Below are 10,470 nucleotides of genomic sequence, written 5' to 3'. Positions count from 1 at the left end.
CATTGGTCTCGTGTAAGTATGGCATCGAGCATCTACAGATGTGAGCACTGTACAAGCATGTGTGGTTTGCTCACTGTGCTATCATCATTCCAACCCAGAGAAATTATGTAGCAGGTTTATTTTTTTCCTACAATATGCCCCACTAAGGAAATCTTGACATACTTTGTATAAATCATTGTTCTCTGTGATAAGCAGAACTTCCTCTGGATTTTCTTGTCTGTTTTCTGTCATTAGATCTTGCTTTTCTTTCTTATGTGATTATTCTGGGTTAATAGGAAACACACCCAGGACATGCCCGACAATAAAAACTGGTTGGTTGTCATTTTGGAGATAAAGATAATTGAAGGTCATGCTGTTATTTGAGGCAAAATCATGTGACATATGCTCTAGTTATGCCTAGAAAGTAAATGCAATAAATCCAGTATTTACCGATGTTAAATGTAGAGTTGCCCTTCATTTGTAAGCAAATAATTTCTAGCAGGGACATGATTTGAACAGACAGGGACAAACAGTATTCAAAACAGACCAGAAAGTAGAGCAGAATTGCATTTGTCCTTTTCCTAGTAATCAAATCTGGTCCAGGATTTATGTGCATCTCTTCAATGTCCAGCCTCATATCTTGATGTTTGTTTCCCCTTGGTTTTATCGCAATTTATGTCCTCTGTGGCCCTGTGATGAACCCGATAGTTAAAACCCTCTTTACAAATACATTTGACTTTAAGTTGAAATGCCAAAATGATGAGTGTTTTTTTTTCTGCTTTATACTCCCATGGTCACAAAGTGTAATACACAGCGTGCAGCATCATACGTCTCAGAGATCAAATCTGAGATAACAGATATAACCTCTCCTTTGGCTGCATGTGATCTAGTTTTACTTATTAATTTAAACATATCTCTGCAGTTTTTCTAATGTGAACAATTCTGTAGAAATGCAAATGTAAATAAAATTTGTCAACACATACCAGCTGTGTCCTCAAATGCTATGGTTCTACACACTTGATGGGCCCTGATATCTGACCAGACACTCCTTTAGTTCTCTATTGGCCATCACAGCTCTGGTTTACCTGCAAGTCTGCTGTGCTGCCTGAATCCACACACACACACACACACACACACACACACACACACACACACTCCGGATGTTCAATGTATATTTGCTAAAGGATAGAGCATGGTCCACTTTTTCATTATATGGGTATGAAGCATCAGTTCCTTAAGTAGGAAGCCATGCAACTGACTGGCTCAAAATAAAGATCTGCTTCGGTTAATGCATGGTTCATTGCCACAGTTTACAAGGCTGGCAAAGAGAACCTTAACATTTTCCGTATTTTACAGTTTTCTGTGTTTTACTGTATGAAACAGGCTGATTGCTTGGCTTCCGATATTGCTGCTTGCAGCTTTTTCAAGAACTGTTCATCCAAACCACTTCAACTGTGCTTCTTTGGGTCCTGAACAATACACCTGCAATGACATAGTTGTGTTCTCCAGCAATGCTAGAATATATGCATCATTTGCTAACAGCTAACTATTTGGGATTACTATAGACTATTTCCAGGAACAGTTCCTAAAGTTACATTGCTGATGCTTGAAATGTTTGAGTTTGCTACAATGTAACATCTCTGGTCTCTTTCTCAGTTGGTTTCTGAATGTACTGTAGCAAGTGTCAGAGAGCAAGCTGTACCCAGCATGTGGCAGTGGAACAGTTAATAGGAGTTCCCTCTCAACACACTTCACAGCATGTACATAAAGCATTACTAATAAATATATGTCCCATAGATTGAGTTGAACTTGCCCTTGACACTGCATTTCCTCATCAATACATCCGCCAAGTGTGAAGTCAGTTGGATGAAAAGTTGTCGAGAAAATTGAAGGACAGGCATACATTCAGACCGTGAGAGTCATTTAATTTCACACAGATTGTAGCATGGTTGTGCTTCTGGCTGCCATCTTTGTTAAGTTTAAGGAAAGAAGTAGGACCTTGTGATACATTTAATCCATGTTACCCAAGGTGATTCCAAGATATAGTTTCCTTTTTGTTTTATTTATTGGATGGCAATGTTTGTCATTCAGTTGAGCGGGTCATCCATCAGTTCGGAAAATCGGCAGTTTGATCCCCAGCTTCACCAGTCTGCATGTCGAGAGATACTTGAGGCATGTTGAGCAAGATACTGAACCCCAGATTGCTCCTGATGGCTGTTCTATTGGTGTGTGAGTGTGCTGAAAACTGAGTAGCAGGTGGCGCCTTGTATGGTAGCCTACTGTATATGAATGTGTGTGTGAATTGGTGAATGTGACTTGTAGTGTAAAAAGCACTTTGAGTGGTCAGATGACCAGAAAGGCGCTATACAAATGCAGGTCTATTTACTATTTACCAGTATGCCACAGATGGAAATCAACAACTATCCAGTGTATTGTCATTCAATCAATTTCTACAAACATTCATGGTCCCCAGAGGATGGATCCTGACTTTGGAGATCCCCTGACTTTTCCTCTAGTGTCACCATGGGGCTGACATTTGTAGTTTACAGTGAGATACCTCAACAACAACTACATGGATTGCCATGGACTTTGCTACAAATATTCATGAGGTCCTCTGACTTTTCCTCTAGCACCACCAGCAAGTCAAACATTCCACCTATCCAGTAAAATATCCGAACATTTACTGATGGATTGGCACCTCTTGGGGTACAGAGAACCATAGGGTCCAGATGATGTGTTTTGGTGACATTTGTGATCCCCTGCCTTTTCCTCTTGTGCAACATGAGGTTGACATTGTTGCTTTTATCAAAACAAATATTGCTGTGAAATTTGGTACACACACTCATGTTTCCCAGAGGATGAATTGTAATCAGTCTGATCCACTGACCTTTTATGTAGCGCTATCATCTGGTTAATTAAATTTTGTTCAATACTTTCGTTTATGACCAAATAACTGCAGTACTAATCACACTGCCATCTGCTCAGTTGTACATTGTGTTTGGTGCTAATTAGCTAATATTATAATGTTAAATTCAAATGCTTTGTGCTTGGAATTTCTCAAGATTAAGCATGCATCTGTGTTGCGGAAAAGTAGTGGTTTATATCTGTTACATGGCTAAAGTGTCAAATATGGTAATTGGATTACAGGGCATGCATAAAGTCAAATGGGATTCCTCCATAACAGTAATAGATTTAAGTCAGTTTAATTTTTGTAACAGCAAATCACAAAGTCTCCTCAAAAGGCTTTGCAGTGGGCTTTACACAATTTTGGAGAATAAGGAGAAACCCTGAAAAGAGTGACAGAAGAGGTAGTCCTCTTCCAGAATGGATGGACATACTAAAGATGTAGTATGTACAGAGTAATACAATAGATATATGTGCAGAGTATATGACAGAAGCAACGATGATAAAACTGCACTTAAGAGAACTATAAGTAATACTGATCAGAGGAAAATATAATAGCCTTCCCTTTATTACAAGCCTAGCTTTACTTTTCAATCATGTTTTTCTGTTTACCACTTCACAATGGCTTTAGTCCTCTCTTGTTTAATCTTGTAAACCCGTGGGAAAAGTTTCCTTGTGCACATCATTACCGGTCAGTGTTAAATGAAATGTGTGAAAATGGATTAAAAAATGAGCCGTTCTCAGCTGGTTACACTAACTGAGCATTAACACAGAATGTTGTAAATGGGTTCCCAGTGATTAATACAAGGGTTAACATACTACAATGATGGTATCATAAAATATGTCATTACTCTCTCCTGTGTTAACTGTGGAAATAATAAACTCACCAATTAGAGAAATAAATACTGCCATTTCAGCACTCGACAAAACACTTCATGTGACGCACTGATGCTTTTCCACGGTGGATAGGAATCAAACAAACTACCCACTCAAGTATAATATGCACCACAGGAGCCAAGCAAGGCCTGTAAAACGATACACTACCACAATTGTGCCGACTGCAAGCAGCGACTTCAAAGAGTCTCTGATTGCTTATACTGTAGTAATGCTGCTCGGTTCATGTTGGTTGCCTCAAAGATTGTATGAGAAAGACATCTTTTGTTTTTGTTTTGCGTATTATTCCAGGACATTTGCCTTTGCTGTTTTTAATGAGCACATTTAATACCTAATTGGGAGATTAGCCTCCTTGCCTGCAGGCTGGAAATTGTGTCCCCCGCTGTGCTGTTTGCTGTTCAAATACAAAGCTCAGACAGTCATGCCTCTCAGCTTTGGTCTGAACTCATTCTTCGCTCTATCAGTCTGCAGGGAAATGAATCTTGATCCAGTGCTACAGGAATAAACTGGATAATGCAGCATTTGTACACAGAGAGGCTGCCTTTGTCAGGAGCATTTGACGGAGGGAAAGTTTGCCTCTATCTGGTTAGCCATAAGTAACTCTGAATGCCACAGAGTCTCAGGCTATTTAGCCTTCAAAGTGATCTGCTGATGAATTCACAGCATCAAGAGATGATGAATGATTTGATTCCTCTGAACGCACACCGAGACGAATTTCATTATGAGGATAGTGACTCTGTAATACACTAAAACACATGTGGTAGAACTTTAACGCATGGAGAGGTGACTCAGCCACAAAAACAAAGCTGTGAAAGATAAAACCGATAAAGAGAATAAGAACAAATTGATTGTTTGGCAAAGTTGCAACTTATCAGCATTACTTGCCCTTATGACTTATGACTGACTCTAATGTTTCGAGTAATTCTTGGCTATTGGTATGCATACACTGTATGCATTTCATGTGTTTTCAGCAGACAATAATCCTTATTATCCCATGTAAGTACAAGATATCTTATGTAAACCTCCACTACTTATTACAGCTAAGTTTTACATTTAATCTTGGGTTTCTTGTGGTCTGGGCAAAGCCCCTTATATCCACTACAAGAGAAACTGCGCACAAGATGTTTTAGTACTGTGGCTCAAACTTTGGACACCTTTGGACAGAACTGGAACACCTACTGAGAGAGTCGGGCCTGACTGACAATCAGCAACCAACCTTACTAATGCTCTTTTGGCTGAGTGGGAGCAAATCCCTGCAGCCTTGTTCCACATATTAATTAATGTGGGTGTAATATGCAGGTGCTCACATCATGTTCGTGTAGTGTAACTCTATCGTTTACAAGATTAGAGCCACAACTGGTTAGATTAAAATAACTTCACTCCCATACAGGTATGCCAAAATTGTAAAACCTTTGATTCTGATCAATGCCAAATAAAATTCTTGCTTCCCATAATTTTTGGGCATGGCAACTCTGGCATGAGTTAAGGAAGAATGTGGTTATGGCAAATACATTCTGGTTTAGGTTAAGCAACTAACACCTTGTAGGGAAAGATCATGGTTAAGGTTAATTAAAAGGCTAATTTAAAGGGACATTGTGTAACATTTTCAGTTGTTTATTGGCAAAAATCGATGTCTGCATTCATAAATATGTCATCATTGGTGTATTATTACCTCAACCAATAATCTGACTCATTCTCGTAAAAGGAGAATTTCAGAATTGTCTGCACATTGTGCGGGTAAGTCGTCTGGGGGGTTCCATAACGTTTCGCCATCTTGAGAATACATTCGCCAACAAAGGACATACAGCCCCGGCTTCAGCATTTTCGTTGAGAGCCAGGCCAGCGCTGTGACTGAGAAGCCAAAGGAGAGGAGCAAGAGGCCCTCCAGGATCATGCATATGCAGCATCACAGGAGACGGAATCCTCATCGATCTACAGCGTCGACCTCGTCAATCACAGCTAACAGCGCTAACAGCACTAACTGTTAGTGGCGCAGTGATCCGAGGAGAGGAATGAGGTGTGTGAGGTTTAGCCACTTGTCAGTTGTCAAAAGACACGACGTGATTGGTTTGTTTCGATTTACACCCGCCCCAACAGTCCTACGTTGTACACACAGCCAGCATGGTGAGGAGGGGGTTTGTCAACTCGCATCGCGTGTGTCTGGAGCCTGAATGAATACTCCATGAAGTATCGGATGACATGGTTTCATCAATGTTATCATAGCTTTTTGGTAGATATCATAGCTTTTTGGTACACAGCAGCTACCGTTGTTGCAATATGTGTTTGAATCAGTGAGGCACTAGAGTGCGCTATCCGTTTTAATGCAATATATGATTTCAACGGTAGATGGGAGAAATTCTTACACACTGTGGCTTGAAAGGTCTATGATGGGACACAACTTTGGTCTTCTGGATAAAGGTGGATGTGCTATAAAGCAACCAACCAAACACTGACCTCAACACTCTCACTTGTTACAAAAAGGGCACACTGCTCTCTGCATCAGCACTGAGCATTGGCACTGGACGGAAATAATTAGGTGAAGAATCATCCAATATGAATGTAATTCCTAGGATAATGGCTGCCTCAGATACCCCCATGAGTAAAGTCTGGAGAGACTACCTTCCAGCTATTTTTCACAAAGTAAATGGAGCAAAGTACAAACGATTCTAAACCTTCAATATCTCATCCCATCGGATGACTTGAGCTTCTAACTTACCGTATAATCTATGTAGTGAGGTTTACTTATGATGCTGTTTGCATCTGTCTCCCTTCTGTACTTTGGTCTCTCTTACAAAAGAGATCTTAATCTAAGGGACATTACCTGATTAAATAAAACTTATGGTAATCAATAATGACTATGCTGAGGCAGCATTTCTCTTAATTTAATCACTGAGGAGCAAGCAAACAAGCAGCCAGCTCTAAGACAAGGAAGACATAGTCTACGCTGTTACAACTCACTATATATCCTCATTCTAGGGAAGAAAAAGTCAGATACTGCCCAGTATATTACATGAGGTGGGGTACATTGCCCAGAATTAGCTCAGTACTGTAAAATTTGAGACATTTTAATATTTCAGAGTGAAATGTCACTGCGTGCACTCGCGTCTGTGCACAGTACTCAGCTTGTTCAAAACAAGACAATATGGTATAATTCTCACGTCAGCGAGGATGGACAAGACATTCCTCTCCTCGCATCCAATATTCCCCGCGCTCAACACAGAGCCACTCTCGCCACATCTCCTATGAAAGCTTCCTGTGGTGCCAACCTGCCCTGAGACTGGTGGCTTATGGGATTTGCGGCCCCTCATCACAGCTGGACTCTGCCTCTGAGCTCCACTTAACCTCCATGGTCTGCACGTCTGGGAGTCTCATTGAAGCTCCACTCACACTGGGGTGACTGGAGGAGGGGTGTGTATGTGCACTATTTGTACCCTTTTTTTCCCCAAAATTACTGCATATAAATGCAGGTTTTAAATATGAAAACCACTAAACATAGGCAGGAGACGACTTTCTGTAAAAAAAAACAAAAAAAAAAAAAAAAAAGAAAGTAATTCCTCTTAATCATCACTTGTAACCCACTACAAGAATGTGGAAGTGTATCTGCAGAGGCCTTCAGTCTGTTCTCTTATTTTCTTCTTATTTTGTTGAGTTGGGGACGTTCCTGGGCACAGGTAAGGTGGGGACTTTATGGAGTGGTAGCGACTAGGGGCCAGACCGTATAACAGCATGCATCCAAGCTCTCCATGCTCTCAGTTTCACTTTTGCTGGCAATGCTCTTTACAAACACTCATTGACAGTTCCTGCATAGTATACCTTCAGGGTGTTATACATTTATGCTTGAGGCATCAGTTTGCTTACAATGAAGTTGAGACCACTTTAGTGTCTGAATTAGGTTAAGCCTTTGATAATTAGCAGAGTACATCCACAGGGCTGCTGCTGGCTATTTGGGTGCCCTAACCGCAATTGTTTGTTGTGCCGCCTCCAACCCCAACTATTTGTATCAGTGTTACAAATAAGAAACCAGAACTATACAATTACAACATATATTACACTATAGAACTAACTAGAGAACAAGCAAACACGTAATAAAATACACGAAAGAATCATACGATACGATACGGTACGATACGATATTATATTGATTCCATTATAGTTAAAATAAATATAAAGAAATAAGAAAACAGAACTGTCCAATTAGTCATACAAAACAGAAGAAAAGTCACAAAACTTTACAATTCTGTAGAGAGGCACATATCTGCAAGATCATTAATGAGGTCAAAATATAACAGCTTCCGAGGAAGTTCTGCATCAGTGCTGATGACAGAAAGACCACGGATGTTCCTGTCCCATTGTTGAATGCAGGTATGTTTTTATATTTTTTGTATGTTTTTAGCTTGATTTTTGAAAAACTTCCAGCAGAGGCAACTGACTGCATTAATAGCTTCACTGTAAAACTAACCCTGTAGCGAGCGCAGTGCTTGGTGAACGTGTGCTGCAGCTTCGCTGTTTTTCACTGAACCAGGGGCAGTGCAGCTCAAACTGTATTGTGTTTGAGAGGGCCTTAACTGGAAGAGTTAATGCAATATCTATATAATTATGATTGATGATGATCATATTAGGCTGTTTCAGTGCCCCCTCCAGCACTGGTGCCCTATGCACTGCGCATGCTGTGCGTGCCTTTAGTGGCTGTGCTGCACACCTACATGCAGCAACAGCTGTGAGGAGGCAAGAAAGTAATCAGAACTTTAAATTTTCTTTGTCAAGCTGTCTTTCTTGATATTTACACATCTGCTTCTTTCAGCACCTAAAATATCTTGGACAAGAGACTGTCTGAAAATATGCTTTATCCCCATTTGTTGGTTGATTGTGTTTTCCCCCTCTCTCTGATGGTGGGTGTTTCATCCCGTCTTCAAGTGTGACCACTCTGAACAGGTTTAAACACTCTAACCTTAGACATGGTTGGATGACACTATACATCATCATACAAACTGCTATGTCTCATGCCATGGGCTTTAGGTGACTCAGTGCACTTGGATTAGGTGAAAGGTTTTAGTCTTGGTTGAATACTGAAAATGTCAACATTGATTTGAAGCACAAGATGAGGCATGACCCCATCTTGTGCTCAAAATTGTGTTTTGTTCATATCTTTGACTTTTCACTGCTTTTTAAGAACACCACACTACTTCCCACATTGGACCAAAACATTGCCAGTAATTGTGGCATAGTTAGGTTCTCTGCAAAACATATCCAACAGTACAAATTGGTTGCAAAACAGAGAAAGGGTTGAAATAGCACAAAATGTTGTTTTTTATCCCAAGTGCCTGCATGATGGTATGCAATTAGGATCTCAATTATTATTTATTTATGTTTTTTTTTTTTTATAAAATAATTACATGGTATTTGGTTGAGGGTGAATTTGGATGTCTCCTGTACTATAGTTGCTGTCTGTAAAATGCTTGCTGGGTCTGAGACCACAACATGGTCGACGTCAGCCCTTGAGGTAATCCTTGTAAGCCACTTTGGAATAAAAAAGTGCCAGCTGAATTTCTAAAACGGGAAGAAAAAGGAAGGAAAAAAATCCTCCATATTTGCAGTTACATGTCTTTTCCACAACAGCAGCATTAAGCAGCAGACTGCTATCTATGGAGAGGCATGCCAGTCTAATGGCAACAGTACAGGGACTCATATTTAAGCTCCCACAGACCTCAGTTGCTCCCACAAATGAGGCAGCTCGGTGGGCCAGGGAGGCGCACGGGGAGCACAATGCCAGCTGATTGGTTGTACTTACTGACTCAGTACTTTGGGCTGAATATGGAGAGCCTGTGCAAAGTGGCTCTGAAGATAAAATGAAAATTAGTTGCCCACTTAGCCAGCTGTACAATTTGACTAAATCACAAATCAAGTGTAGGTATTGTGGTTTTGACAGTTATTGTGAGGTCTCCACATGCAGGACAGGCAATTCTGTACCACCTGACACTGGTTTCTAAACTCGGTGCTTCTCTGTCATCCATCAACATGACGGAGTGACGGGAGGATTTCAGCATTAGTTGTCAGGGAGCCTCAGCTTTAACCTTTCTCTATTCTTACGGTAAAGCTGTGTTTACATCAGCTTGTGCCGTGTGCCATTGTAAGATGAAAATGTTTTTCCATAGAGCTTGTTCTGGCTGGAATATGTCAGCCACCAGCATAAGAAACTTAAAATCAACTCAGTTAATTCCTTTTATAGCCCAGTAGCATGAATCACAAATTTGCCTTGAAGGGCTTTATAATCTGTACAACGTACACCACCCTCTGTTCCTTTACCCTTAATTCAGATAAGGAACAACCCTCCCAAAAACAACTTTAAAGGGAAAAAAATTCAAGAAACTTCTGGATGAGCAGTTGAGGATCCCTCTTCCAGGTTGGACAGAGACATGGATGGAATACTGAACAGGTCTACCAGGCACAGACACCGGGGTCCAAAGTGTCAGGGCCCCCCCGTCCTTCACCTATGAAATGCCCCCTCAAAAGATATGTAGCAACCAGGAAGACACTCAATATGACCATGAAGAGACATGAAACAGCTACAAAGAGATGCAGAACAGTGGTAAAGAGACACAGAATGACTACAAAGAGACACATAATGACTACAAAGAGACACAGAATGACCACAAAGACACACAGAATGACTACAAAGAGACACATAATGACCAC

Source organism: Epinephelus fuscoguttatus, linkage group LG14 (assembly GCF_011397635.1).
Source record: "Epinephelus fuscoguttatus linkage group LG14, E.fuscoguttatus.final_Chr_v1".
Classification (NCBI taxonomy): domain Eukaryota; kingdom Metazoa; phylum Chordata; class Actinopteri; order Perciformes; family Serranidae; genus Epinephelus; species Epinephelus fuscoguttatus.
This window is presented reverse-complemented; position numbering follows the sequence as displayed.